The sequence below is a fragment of the Oryctolagus cuniculus genome, chromosome 11, assembly GCF_051225735.1.
Source record: "Oryctolagus cuniculus isolate XC-2025 breed Fujian yellow rabbit chromosome 11, ASM5122573v1, whole genome shotgun sequence".
NCBI classification, from domain to species: Eukaryota; Metazoa; Chordata; class Mammalia; order Lagomorpha; family Leporidae; genus Oryctolagus; species Oryctolagus cuniculus.
The window spans coordinates 27,741,906-27,756,217 of NC_142877.1; the positions used below are offsets into that span (position 1 = coordinate 27,741,906).

The 14,312-nt window shown below is 58.6% G+C and overlaps 1 protein-coding gene across 5 annotated transcripts in view; it reads left to right on the forward strand.

Moving 5' to 3' along the window:
• Positions 1-14,312, forward strand: part of STK35 (serine/threonine kinase 35) — an 81,228-nt gene that overhangs the window by 28,140 nt on the left and 38,776 nt on the right. For 3 of the 5 annotated variants that reach the window (XM_008256210.5, XM_051845184.3, XM_008256211.5), the window contains exon 4: positions 9,262-13,451. The exons of the other annotated variants lie outside the window; for them this stretch is intronic. The gene's annotated coding sequence lies outside the window, so the exon portion shown is untranslated. Of the gene's footprint in view, positions 1-9,261; positions 13,452-14,312 lie in introns of those variants that run through there. 5 annotated transcript variants of the gene reach the window in all.

The window sequence follows — 14,312 nt, forward strand, 5'->3', positions numbered from 1 at the left end:
AGAGGGTGGTGAGGATGGCAGCGTTGTGGACGTGTGCCTTCACATGGGACTAGAGGAAAGGAGAACAGGCCAGGGTGTTCTCAGCAGGGGCCACGGCGTGAGCAAAGCCAGAATGTTGGGGATTTGTGGAAAGAGAGTGTCACTGAGTTGGTTCACACAAAGGTGGAGCCTTGTACGTCAGCCCACAGAGGATGAGATGGGCCTGGGAGGAGATGGGCCTGGGTGGGCAGGTGGTGGTGTGCGAGGCTGTAGTTAGGAAGGGGAGTCAGTCAGTCTCAGTGAAGGGAGAACTGTCAGCCCCCCGGGGAGGGAGCCAAGATGCCACAGCTGGCAGTATGTGTCTACAAAGTGCCATTGCCCAGGCACTGCCCTGAGTGCATGAGGGAGGGGCGGCGGCCACTGGAGTGGGGAGCTGGAACCCCATGCTCCCACACGGGTGACGTGACGGGGCTTGTCGTCAGGCCAGGGAGACTGAGCTCAGCCTCTGACAAGAGGGGAGACTGGGCAGGTCATCTGCCCTCTCTGAACCCCATCTCCTTGTCTGGGAGGTGCTAGCTCAGTGGGCACCCTCATGCTCTCATCACCTCAGTCTCCTGGGCTGCCATGTGTTTTCACTTTTGCTCCTCACCCTTGCCTTGTGGTTCCCTCCTTTCCCCCTAGAGGTCTCCGGGCCCTGCAGCAGGGGCGCCCACGAGTCCCCTGGGCACATTGGGCCTTGCCCTTGTTCTTGTAACCAGACGTCCGTATGGTCTCCTTTTACCCTGACCACCCTGTGGGTGCCGTTTTGTCTCCGCCTTCCCTTTTATAACCACAAATTGTCCTGGGCCCATATGGAAGTGTGACTTCTCTCCCCTTCTACTAATGGTGGCACCTTCGGGTCTTCCTTCTGGCAGAGAGCCCTTAAGGATAACCCAGGGATCCTGGTCTTCCCCAGAGCCCTCTCTGCTAAGCACAGCTGCCGCAGCTGAACCTGTCTCTTTGGGGACCAATTGAGGCAGTTGGCAGCTTTTGTTTCAGCCCCACAGTTAACAAATTGCGGAAGGGAATTAGCGTATCCACATAGCTAGCTGCCAATTACTAGGAAGTTCCCCTGGTCCGTCTTGGGTTCCTCCCAGTGCCTGTTTACCAGCCGAGGCACTAGGGGAGACCATCTGCCTGGTGCCCCAGCCACCTCGGCTTCCCGAGACCAAGTCTGCATGGTCCTGGGTCTTGTGGCCCAGGGTAGGTGACTGGGCATGCAGCCCTGCCTGCTGTGGTGACCACAGAGACCTCCACATCTCACAGCTTTCTGTCTTGCCTGTCTTTAATATCAGCCCCAGCTCCCTCCAAGGAGTCAAAGGGTTTAATATTGAGCGCATCAGCAGTGCTGACATGATTGCTGCTGCAAGAAAACAAGTCCCCTTGTCCAAGAGCTTCCACGGGGACCACTCCCTGTGGTTTGCATGTACCCATTCACTGCCGTGACCGAACTTTTTGGCACTCTCGAGATAAAGCTGACGTCTGTCTGTGGCAACAGCACCATCTTGGCCTGAAGCCCTTCTTATACCCTTAGACTCAGTAAGCCACACCCTGCTGTCCTTGAGGCCTGCTGCTGTTGCTGGAGTGGGTGCCCTCGCTGTAGGCAGTGATGGAGAGTGGGTGTGTGGACCCCTCTCAGAATCTGCGTGGTGTGGGGCATTCTACCGGGAACATGCACGTGACTTCTGTTCTGACACTTTCTGGTCCTGGGGGGCTGCCGAGCTGTGTGTCCTCGGAATTAGGAGTTCAGGTGAAGATCCCTTGTGCTGGCCCCACGTCTTTGAGTTGGCATGTGAAGGCCTGACACCTCACAGAGGAGCAGAGAGAGACTGGAAGCCAGGTTTCCCACCTGCGCCTGCACCCACACCCTCAGCCCCAGCAACATCAGTGTTTTCCTTTCATTTTTTTGAAAGCCATCTGGAGGCAGCTCCCTAAGATGATGCCTGTGCTGCGAGAGCCTGGGGGACCGTCTGCCTCTCAGAGCATTCGTGGGGCTGGCTTCCCCTACACATCCTCATAAGTAGGAGATTAGTGTGGGGGAGTAGGTGCCTCTTAGGCACAAGGGAGACCTCTAGCTATGCAAGGGCTGGTGCCCCGCCCCTGGCAGAACTACCCCCAGCCCCTTCTTTCACACTTGTGGTTTCAGTGTGGAGGTTAGGAGTCCTGCACCCTGCTGGGCAGCACCCCCACCAGAAGCCCATCACTACCTCCTGAGCCGCCTGTTAGGGAAGGAGTTGCAAGGCAGTTTTGCCACATGACAGATTGTTTGGGCCTGGAAGGAGACCATGCTATGTCTTTAAGATCTGGGAAAGTGCACAAAGTTGAAGCCAAACCTAAGTCTGTCAGGCCCAACTCTGTTCTCATTAACTTCTTACTGTGACCAACCTAGGCTCAGGGAGCAGAGTTTGAAGCCAGGCCAGCTCCAACCAGCCACACGTGGATGTGACGGGCCCTCTCCCCCTAAAGCTGCGTGGGTTTGCAGACAGCTGGCTCTCTGCTTCCCCTGCTGAAAGACCTGGAAGGGAAAGAGGAGCCGAGAGCTGGAATCCAGGCCGTAGTCCAGGTTCTGTGACTAAGGAGACAGTGCAATGGCAGGACAATCCAGGAACCACAGTCGCCTCACTTTGCCCGCCAGCTCTGGAGGCGTGGGAGAGGGGAGCAGCATGGGGGAAGATAGCCCGGGCTTCGAAGTTGGATGCGCCGACTTGCCAGCTGCTGGGGCTGGGAGAGGTGCTGGGAGAGGCGGCCCAGCTTTGTGAGGCGGGGCTGAGCAGCCCTTTGTGCACCTGCTTGCTGGGGTGTTTGCTGGGAACGGGCGTACAGGTCTTGGCAGCGATGTGGGAACTCGGGCCCAGGCAGGAATTTTTAGAACCATATTTTGATGTTAAAGCCCTGTCACGCTGAATGAATGATTCTGTGCAGTTTGCAAATTAAATTTTTATTGCCAGGTACTAACTCCCAGTTTCCATCAATCACTAGGTAGTTGAGTTGGTTCTAAAAACCAGACATCGCATAGGAACCTGAGAGCCACAGGGAAGCGCCAGGCCGGCCCTAGCTGTTAGGAGCTTGAAGCGGGTGGTGAGATTGGAGCCCGCGGCCATCCGATGTCTGCTTGCGGGACAGCAGAGCAGAGTCCCTGTCCAGACTGGATCCTTGGGGCTGCCTCCTAGGAGGAGGGTGTGGAGGGGCTTGGGAGGGCGAGATGATTTGAGTGACAGCTGGGGGGAAAGTGGAGGGCAGTGACGAGGGAGCAGCAGGAGCTGAGACCCCACGCGGAAAGGAGGCAGTCACCACGAGCAGACACTGACTTGAGGCCAGGTCCTCTGTGTGCAAGCTTTGCCTGAGCAGGCGACACCTGGGAGGTTTCCCTGAGTTTTGGTTTGTATGTTTTGGCTGTGATTGAAAGCTGCCGAAGTACCTCAGTGCTCACCGTACCCGTTACATTTGTTCTCACTGCCCTCACACCCGGCTAAGTTGGTATTTCCTCATTTTAGGTGGGGAAAACTGGAGCCCTGGGGCCATGCTTTGATAGTAATGGGTCGAGCAGGGATGTCAGCTTTGCATCTTCTTGCCCCGACTGTGCACCTCTCTGCTGCTCTGTGCAGCGCACTCTGAGCAGTGCTTCCTCTCGTGTCCAGGACCTGCTCCTTCCCTGCCTGCCCATGTCACGATGGGTGCCTCGTTTTGCTCAGAGACCATGAAGCACAGCCCTGAGGCCTTCCAGGTGCCTGCTGGTGCAGCCGCTGGCCTCTTGTGCCCCTCCTGTAGGCCTGCACGCTGCAGACAGCCCTGCTCCATCAGGCATCTTGGCGCCTATTCTGTCCACCTTGATGACGGGACATGCATCTTGCGTGGTGCAGTGGGCCGCTCGCCGCACAGGCGTTCCTGGCTTGGCCTACTTTAAGCACCATGGTCGCCCGCTCAGCTGTAGAGAATGATGCGACACAGAGCTGGGCGCCTCTGACTGATTGGAACGGACAGCAGAGCTGGGGCCACCGAAGCCGCAGGGCCAGTGAGGTCTGAGTGCGAGACGCCAGATGCTCTGGTGTGATAAACACATGAGAAATGACTCACTTGCAAGGTGACCCTACTTAGATAAAGGAGAGGTCTACCCTCTTGTGATCCGGAAACCTTGAAGCTTGCTTTTTCCATAACATGGTGAGCTCCAGTTGACTAACCTGAGCCTTGGTTTGCTCCCGTGTAGAATGGGGATACTTCCTGCTGGTCCTTTGTGTGGACAGAGGAGGCTGTGGTGTAGTAAACCTTGCGTGGTGTCCAGCGTGTCCCAGGTCTCCCCAGCTGCAGCAGTGCGGCGGGGTGCGTTCCTGCTCCGCGCCCAGCAGCACCATGCCCGGTGTATCCTTTGCTGTGGTCTGAGCAAACCAGCCAGCTTGCTTTGTGTTAAACAGGTGAGAGGCGGAGCGAAACAGAGAACTGGCCCTGGCCACTCACTCACCAGTCTGCGAGGCTGGACTTCTTCCTCCCGTGCGCAGAGAATGTGCGTGTGCGGCTAGCGGTGTCCACTCTGCCTTGCCAGCAGGAAGGGCCAGCCTAGGAGCCCTGAGCCAGCCTGCCTCTGACAAGTGCCCGTGGTTGCTTGGGCTGTTGGCCCACCCTTTCAGCAGAAGCAGTGACATTTTCTGTGTGACCTAGAGACAAGATCCGAGCATATTTCCACGTCCCTAAACTTTGAAAATCTATCCTTAGCTATGAGCAGGTCAAAAGGTGCTGAAGATACTTCTGTCACTCCCTGGCTGTCCCTGAAGCCATAGTGGTGATGGGGTGGCCCAGGCTGCCATCCTCAGCCCTCCGAGTGGGTATCCGAGAGCTGCCCTCCTCCGCCACCTCCTTTCTTTCAGCCGCACGCTGAGGACATAAGACAGAAAGTTCTGGAACGAAGCTCTGACTGCAGGCCAGCTAGAGGTAGTCCTGTGACCCCTTAAAGAATGTCGAGACAGCTCCTAACACCAAGAGCAGCGAGGGTGTGTCTTCCTGTGTTCCCCACCCTCTGCCAGGTGCTGAAGCCTCACTCCTCCAGTAAGGATGGGGCTGTGATCCCTGACAGGGCTAGATGGTGGCAGAGCGTGGCTTTGAACCCTGCCTCCACCTCACATAGCCCGAGGTCCTTCCTGACAGCCCACTGCAGGGAGGATGTCGAGTTTCAGACATGGCGGTGGTTCCAGACTCCCATGTTTTGTAGGACTGTGCAGCTCAAAGGCCTGTGGTCACAGAAGGGACCGTTGTTTTAAAATCAGCCTACTACTTTCATCATTGCATCAAAGAAATGACATTTTGACACCAGAAAGTTGGAAGGCTGCAGTTTCCTAGTAGGGGCTAGTCCTCTGCTCACTGGGCTGTTCCGAGCCTGCAGGCTGAGGCATGGCGGGTGGGAGATGGACGTGGGAGCCCGTCCCGTGGCCAGGTCGTGCTCCTTGCCTGATCACCCCAGCTCTCCCCAGCCTCTGCACTCCAAGCTCTACTGGCCTTCCTGGGAGGGATTTGGTTCCCTTGGACACACCTGACAGCTACTTGGCTGGCGTGGGAACTTGCTGGAAGGCTGCTCACCACATCCTGCTTAGTGCCCTGGGCACCAGACCTGTACAGAGGTGCCCACGCCAAGCCCTCTGGGAGCCTTTTTCAGCGAGTCTGTTTACCAGTGCAGGGATTCAGTGGGTGTGAAACTCCACCAGTCTCCTGTCTCTCCAGAAGACGACACTGCAGAGGTCCGTGTTAAAAACGGGGGCTCAGTGACACTGACCTGGGCTTCACCCCTTCTCTCTGCTGCTTAGTAGCTGTGCTTCAGCTTCCTTGGCCCCCACCCCCGGGGGACAGTGGCGTCTGCCCCTGGGTCACTGGGAGCGAAACAAGGCAGGTGTCGAGCACTTGGTCGGTCCCTTTTGGGAGACGCTGATGGGAAGGCAGTTTGGGAGGGCTGGAAGCAGCTGCCCGTCTGGGGTGTTGTCTGGCTTAGAGGAAATGCTCATGAGCGAGTGCAGCTGTGACAGTTACAGAGCAATAAAGTGAGATGTGCTGGGGGAGTTTAGTCCAAGAGCTGAATAAGGAAGGTGAGGACTCGCCAGCAGCCCTGCCTGGGTCACGTTCCGCCCCAGGAGCATGCCACTTGCAAGCTGTTGGCACCTGTGGCCATTCCAGCCTTGCAGGCACCCAGTGAGGAAACCGGGGGAACTCTGAGCGGGAGGCTCTGGAGAAGTTGGTCCCTCGCCGGTCCTGCCGCCGACCGTCTCTGTGACGTGCGGCCAGGGTCTCCATCACGCAGCCTGGCCAGAGCCGTCCTCACCACAGTTAGTGCAGTGCAGGCGTCACCTGCTTTGCAGGTGTTAGCTCTGTGTTAGAGGCAGGGGTCCCACCAAGGGGGATGAGGCAAGCCCAGAGGGGAGCTGTGACAGCTGCTAGGATGAAGGGCCACATGCACAGCCTACCAGAGCTGGGCCCTGCACCATCTGTTGTGCCAGCGGGTGCCCAGGAGGGAGTGCTGCTCCCAGCAAGAGCACTGTGGCATGTCCCTGCTCAGGGCTTAGGAACGGCCTTCACCGTCCTCCTCCAGTGTATCTAGAGCCGGGCCTCTCCACGGGGAGAGCCCTCTGACCTTCTCCCTGCCCACAAGGGACGGCCAGACTCAGACCTGGAGGCTGCCTGGAGTCGCCCACCAGGAGGTCCGGAGCCAGGGCCACAGCTGAAGGAGTCGGAGGAGCCCTGGGGAAATGGCAGTTCCCCATGGGGGACCTGGTGATTACAGCAGCCCTTGCTGGCTACACCAGCTGCACCTCGGGCTGTGCGGGGGGCTGGCAGCTGGGGTGACCTTTGCAGTCACACTCTGCTCCATAGTTTATTACATGCAGGTTGCACCTCTGCCAGCCCTGCTTCCCAGCGGCTGGTACCCCCTGCGAGGACTTGTCCTCAGCCTGGTTGCTCGTGGAGGGGTGAAAGCAGTGTTGCAAGGTCCTAACTGGGCCCAGAGGTTGTCTTCCTGTTGGACACAGTAGATCACGTGTGATGCAGTTTCTTGGGCTTCTTGGTCTTGTTTCGTGAGGCCTAGTGTCTGGATACTGAGGACCTCCTAAGCCCTCTCCCCCTGTCCTGGGGTTGCTCTGCTTCCCCTACTGGAAGCCTGGGAGAAAGCACTAGGTAACTAAAGCTCGTGTGTGAGGTGCTGCTGGACCACCAGGAGATGTGTCTTAGTTTTATTTTTCTAAGTCAAGAACCCACAGTTTTGCTGAGCGGGAGTAGCAGGCAGAGGACAGAAGTAGCAGAGCCAAAAGTGGGCCTGGGGACCCCTGCGTTTCTTTCTGGCTCACGTGCTTCTCCGCTGTCTTGACCAGCACCCCTGCCTTACTGCAGACCCCCCTGGGTCACTCCTCGCCCGTGCAGTGGAGTGGGAGTCACACATCCGGCCTCCTGTTGGAGAATTTTCCATTGTCCACTCTGTGGCAGGAGCCTGCACGTGGACCTTTCTGTTGACTGCCCATTTTTTCACGTTCAGCGTTCGGTTTTTCCCATTAAAACGTCACGTGGGAGAGTGTGGAGCATGCGCAGTGTTGGAAATCGGGAAAGGCGGGAAAGAGCAGGATCCAGCTGGGACAAGCGTGGCTTTGGGATGTGTCTCTTGCCGGGCTCTCCCCAGGTGGGCGCTGTGTGTTTCTGTGTGGCTGTGGTCATACAGGGCACCACCCAGCCTTGCAACCCACCGTTTTCCTGAGCCCGCCGAGTGCTTAGCCACATTGTGGTCGCAAGCACTGCACAGCTGTCTCCCTCCTCCTGCAGTGTGTCAGTGAGATGATGGTTCCTGGGAGTTATTGCCTATGATTGAACTAATGCTTCAGCTAATGTCTTGATTCATGAAGTCCTTTAAATACTTGGGTTTAACAGTGAGGCTGGACTTGCAGGGGTGCATTTTAAGGCTCCTGGACAGACACATTTGGTGCTCTGAGAACACTGCCACACTGCCTTCCAGAAGGCTGTTTACCCTGCCCCGTGGTGTGGGGGGAGAGCCACAACCAGTGTTGACGGCAGGGTGGGCGGCCTGTGTGATGGAACATGTCCAGAGTCTCTGCAGGCGGACGGTTGGCTGGGGAGGGCCAGGCTGGGCAACTGTGTCAGTCATCTTCTACTTAGACCTCGGAGCACGAGAGCGAGAAGGGTGGGAAGTAAACCGCCCAGTGTCACCGCACCCCTGTATCCCTTGGCAGTGGGCGTGGCTGGGAGGACACACTGCCCTACAGTGCCGGGGGCCCCTGCTGGAACTGGCAGCACACAGGGAAGATCCGTGTGGGTCCGGCCTTTGGGGTGAGAATGACTGTGTGTGCAGTGAGGCTGCACCGCCTGGGATGGGGCACTCAGGCAGCTCGGAGTGACGCTGGCCTGAGACTTGCCTCTGTGGGCTTTCGAGGTCTAGGCCTTTGCTAGAAAAATCCCTCGAAGAAGAGGTCCGTCTGACCCCCAAGTCCTCCCAAATCATAGCTAACACTGACGGGACAGGCACTCTTGTAAGTCAGACGTGTGTGTGTGTGTGTGTGTGTGTGTGTAATAGCCTGTGCCATTGGTGCGGGTGCCGAGAGCGGGGGACAGAGGACTTCAGTTCCCCCAGTCCAGCGGCAGAGCCTGCCTACTCAGCTTCAGCTCCAGCTCCAGCCCCGGAGCCTGACCCTGTATTCATTGAGGTGCCCAGCAGTGCGCAGGACGGGCTGAGCATTTGGCTCTGAATCTAATGCTGACTCTAGGGGCCAGGGGGAGCCAGAAGACTCTGGCCCTGCTTCAGAGCCCCAGCCGCTCTAAGGCTGCGGTGGGTAGCCTGGCTAGGTTCTCAGAGACCTGAGCCCCACTTTTCCCATCTCTAAAATAGGCTCATTAAACCCTGAGAGGTTGGCAAGAAAAGTTGATTGCAGTTAGGCCTGGCAGGGAAGAGGGGAGTCAGGAACCAGGGCTGGCCATCCAGTCCTAACTAATGGGGCAGGGAGGCTGGGGTTGGGGGAGGGAAGGGGTTCGGGCACAGATCAGTGTCTGGAGCCAGCGTGCCTGGGTTCTCACCCGGGGTCTGCCCCGGTTATCACGACCTCAGGTAAGTTACCTAGCCTGCACCATGCTTGCCTCATCTGGAAGGGGAGAACGGGTGTCCGGGGGAGGGCAGTTGTAGTGAGTGAGGCTCGGCTTACTCCACGTGGAGCATTTAGGAGCGCCCAGCCCGCTGAGCCTGTGTCCACTCTTTGCCTGCCTTCTGTCTTCCAGGTGGGGACCCCCAGTCTCATCGTGTCCCGGACAGAGGACGGCAGAGTACAGGTGGTGGCCTGGCCGCTTGGTGATCTCCCGACAGCTGGGTCTCCAGCAATGTGAAGCTTTTGTTTGGGTTTCTTCTCCTTGTAGTGTTGCTTACTTCTTTGTCTTTGTCCTTTTCTTTTTTAATTTAAACCGTTGAAACTTCAGAAGATCAGGAAGCCGTGCTGTGGACAGGCCCCGTTTCTTTAAAGAAGTTCACTGTGGACAGCCATATGTATAAATATCCCTGTCAATCTTTGTAAGGGGCTAGGGAGCGACTTTGCTTTTGTCCTTCTCCCTCCCTCTGTTGTCTTTCTTTTTACACGTAGCGTCTCAGTTCTGCTCATAGCACCTCACTTCCCCAGAGGAGGCCTGCTCCCCAGGGAGGAGGTGGGGGGTTCTCCGGGAAAGGCCTGTGGGAACTGCCCAACTCTGGGGGGCTGGTCCTGGCCTCGGACACGATCAGCAGCGAAGACCCACCGAGAAGACCACGGTTTGACCAGAGCTGCAGACGGACTCGGCTGGGGGGTTCTTGTTGAGCTGCTGGGAGCCCCAGGCTGCACCGGGACTTAGAGCGGTGGGGGGTCCTGTGTGGCCCTGTGTGGCGGGGAGGAGGGGCTTGGAGGGAGGAGCAGAAAGGTGACTGCCTCCCACTGCCTGATGCGGTCAGATAAGCCACCCCAGCACAGCTCTGTGCTTGGGAAAGAAACGGTCGTGCCAAACCTCTGCCCCAGCCACAGCTGGGTCCTCCACGACGCCTCTCCCTCCACCTGCTGGACACACTGCCTGGCGCCCTAAGCTCCAGCTGTGAGCATTGCCATGGTAACGGGGGTCTGGAACTGGCTGCCATGCCATGGAGAGTGAACCCTGTGCGCCGGAACCCACGGTGCCACCAGTGGTGACACACCCTGTCAAGCTCCATCTCTCTCACCCCTGGGGACTCATCGTTTGGTGCCCATCCTCAGTGTCAATGTGTCAGACGGAGGAGAATGGACCTGCCCCAGCCAGGGAGGTATCTGCCAGGTGGGTTAGAACCCCTGTGGCTGACAGGTGCCCACCGGGGTGCCTGACCACTTGAGAGCATTCTCAGCCGCGACCTCTCAGCCCTGCCCGCTGTGTCGCTCTCTGGCCATTCCGGCACTGGCAGCGCCCCTGCAGCAGCCCCAGGAGGCCTCTCCTCCTGGGCTCCTGGCTCTCCAGTCGCAGGTAGAAGGCGCTCCCCCAAAGCTCCCCTCCCCACTCTGCCGCATAGGCTTGGGCCCGGGAAAGGGAGAGGCCTTGTTTTGTGTTCGTTTTTGTTTCTTGTTGAACCTAAACCAGCATAAGATTGACAGGAGAGATGGTTGGTGTGTGACCAAGGCGGGCTGTCCCCCCAGGGCAGCGATCCCTTAGGCCTGGGCGTCGGGAAGAGACCAGCAGGACCCGGAGCCCAGCTTGGCCCTGTTTGCTCACATCCTCTGCCTCTCTCCTGGGCCCTGGGCAGTGGCTTCCTCCTCCTCCTGGGCCGACAGCTGCTGCTGTTAGCAGAGGACCCCGCAGGGCTGCAGGTGGTGACCAGGCCCCTTCTCTCCCTGGCCTCAACGCCGAGACTGCGTTCCTGTCTCCTCTCGGGCACATTCCTACCCTGCCTTCCCTTGGGGCGGCTGCCTCGCCACACACAAGCAAGTGGGAAGAACAGTGCCCAGACTCTGCGCCCCAGCTCCCCTGGCCGCAGTCGGGCCCTGACCTCCCCCTCCCCACCCTGGCCTGGCTCTCTCAGCTCTGAATGAGCTTCGGGGCAGGCGTGCTTCCGCACTGTTATTTTCCTGCGAATCACCGAGTCCTTGGCAGACCAGAGGCCCGCCTGGTGGGGAGCCAGCTTCCCCGTCCCCTGATCTGCGGCTCCCGGCCTTACTGGCTTGGTGGCAGAGCCTCTTTTCCTAGCTCCAAGTGCCTGTCTCTCCCTCCCCTTCTCCCCCTGCCACCCCCCACATCGGCCCTCTGTGCCCCCAGGTGTTCAGCCAGTTAGGTGGAAGTCAGGCCTGTACAAACTTGGGCTCTTCCCTGCGTGGAGGCTGTCCTTGGGGCTGGCCCTGTGGTCCCGAGCCGCTGTCCACCTCTTCCCTCTGGTTGCCCCCCTCCCCAGCTCTCATACCCATCAGCGCCTCTGTGGGGCAGCATCTCAGTGCCAGCAAGTTTGTTAGACCTAGCCATGTTCTAGGAGTTTCCAAACCTTAAACAGCAGTCATTCGTTCTCTTGGACCTGTGTGAGGATGGCCCACGGGAAGGGAGGATCCTGGCCCTGCCCTGCTGGGTCTCAGCAGGGTGTCCCAGTGGGCAAGGAATGAGCAGGGCTGATCCTAGTGCCTTATCCCATTGTCCTCCCCTGACCAGACCTCCGGCTCAGCTGGGACTGGGCGGCTTCCTTCACCCTCTCCGTGTCCATCTGGCACTTGCACTCTCACCTTCTCACTCACAGGTCGCCACAGGGGTGGATGTCCCCTTTCTGGGGGCTGGAGCCAGGCTCACGTCTCCCCACCCACCGCCCGGGCACTCATGAGCAGCGTTAGCCCAGATTGGAAGAACTGTGCTGCAGACAGATGCACTGTCTGCCTCTTACCTCCAGTCAGGAGGACGCCGCTGGCTGACTGGCCCAGACCGGCTCCATCTGGCCGCCTGCTGGGCCCCAGGACTGAAGCCACAGGCCTCAGCCTCTTCTCATCCCAGAGGCGTTGGGACAGGGAGTTCTGTCTTCCCACCCCAACACGGCCTCCCCCCGTGGCTGCCTTCCTGAGGGAAGGCACTAAATGTTTACTTAAGAAATACCCTGTTTACAGCTGGAGGAGAACTGAGCCCAGCACAGGTGCGGACTCGGTGCCTGCACTGGGCCTGCCTGCGGACGGCGCTGCCAGCGGGGTCCCCAGAGCAGGCGAAGGCAGAGGTGCTGGGGCGGGGTGAGGGCCTTCACCCCTCTGCTCCCCAACCCCGTGGTGCTAAGACCGCGTCCCCGTTCCTCGCAGCCTTCCTGCCCCTGGACATTCCCTAGTGCGCCCCTCCCTCCCAGGCTCTCCGCTCCTTCCCCTAGCCTCGCTTGTCTCCTGGCCTAGAAAACCAGTGTTTGGAGCAATAAGATTATTATTTTTGTCTGAGTCTTTTTCTAAGAAAAGGAAAAGCGCTGGGAATGGTGGGAATCTTTCTTTTTATGCCGTTGGCTGTTTACCTTTGTAGCAGACAGACCCTAATAGGACGGCTGTCTGGGTTTTAGCCTTGGTCTCTTTGGAAACTTGGAAACAGGTGTCGAGGTGCCACCCCTTTGCAGAGGGGCCCTAGCTCTGCTCCCGCCTGGCCCAGCCCTGCCCACTCCCGCACTTCCCACTTCCCTCCCTGCCCGTGCCCCGCCCTCCTCCCACCTTCAGGAGATACTGGTGGCTCTCCCTCCAGGTGGGTCTCCGTGTTCCCTGAATTGGTGGCCTCCGGGACCCCTCGGGCCTACAACCTCAGAACAGCCACTGTTCAGGTCCCTCGGTTTTGGAGGCTGAGGTCCAAGGATGCCACCTGTGCCACCCTTGTGTGCTGGGCTGGGCATGGCCTCCCGGTGCACACAGCGCTCTGGTCCTGCTCTGTATTGGCCACTGGCGCGGGGGTCTCGTCTGCACAGATGCCCTCCGTCGCAGCCCTGGGGGCCTCACACGGCTGGCCTGCAGTGCATCTACAGCTGCCACCAAGAGTTGAACCCATGGCTCCTGAGGTTGGAGGGGGTACCCCAAGATCCCCTCCCCTTGCTTTCTTCCAGGAGGGGCCCCGAGAGGAAGCAGTGTCCCTTGGGCCCCAGGGGTGTCTGCATCAGGGCAGGGGGTGCACTTCGTGGCTTCTTCCATTCAAGGTTGCTGACTGGTCGAGAGGGAGACTAAGCCAGACACAAAGTTAGTTTCAAATACTAGTTAATGAATCTATTTTTCTTTTTTTGCACAGAAGCTGGTAATCTAGGACCTACGTGTGAACAACTTTCTATGACTATTTTTTTGTACTTGGTTTACTTGGGTTGGTATGAGACATTCTATTTAAGTTCCTCGAACACTGTGCATCCCCAATGTGTATGAATGACTGAGGCTTTGTAAATTAAGGGACGTTTGTGTGAATAAAGTTATTTGATGGGGTCAGAGAAGCCATATGTGATTTAAAAACGCGTGTTTGGTGATTTGTTGCTGCTCTTTGGGAGTGCCGAGACGCCGGTATCCCCTGTCCTGCCTGGTGGGGGGTGAGAGAGCAAAGGTCACCCAGCCCCTCCATGCTCAGCAGCTGGAGGAAACCGCTTTCCGCTGGTCTTGCCGGGACAGCCCTGAGAAGCAGGTGCTCAGGAGTGAGGGACCCAGGGCCTGAGCCCATGTGGCCATTCCCCCTTCCCGTCATCACCAAGGTCCTCAGCTGCAGCCCTCAGGGAGTCCCAGCGGGAAGCAGAGCTTGGGCTCAGGGCCACAGGGGCAGGGTGAGGGCTGGGAGCGCTCAGCAGGGAGTGTAGGCCATCAGAGGGTCAGAGCAGCCTGGTGGCCTGAGCTGGTAGCCTCCATGCCTGGAGAACACGCACTGGTCAGCCTACTGTGGTTGGGGTGGGATTGGGGAAGTGAGCACATGGCCCTCTGGTCCAACGAGTAGGCCATTCCAGGAGGAACAAATAGCCCATTCCAGGAGGAACGGCACTGGAATCCCTTGGAGGCTTACTGCCCGGGGCTGTGATGTGTGCTCCTCCGCTCATGCTCACGACTGCTGGGTGAGGGGGCTGGGAAGAACAGAACTCCCCACTGCACGCGGCCCCGGCAACCTGTGTCCCGTCCCATGAGTGGGGGTGACCAGAGCTGCCCTCCGAGTGAGGACGTGGCCCGGCACCTAGCAGGCTCGCAGGCAAATGCTCCTGTAGCCTCTTCCGAGAGAGAGCGCCTTGGAGCTTAGCAGGCCCGGGAAGGGTGGGTGAGGTTTGCTGAGGAGCCCACTACTCAGGCTCCCGCAGGGGAAGCAGCAGACACAGTCAGGGGTTTGGAATGTGGGCC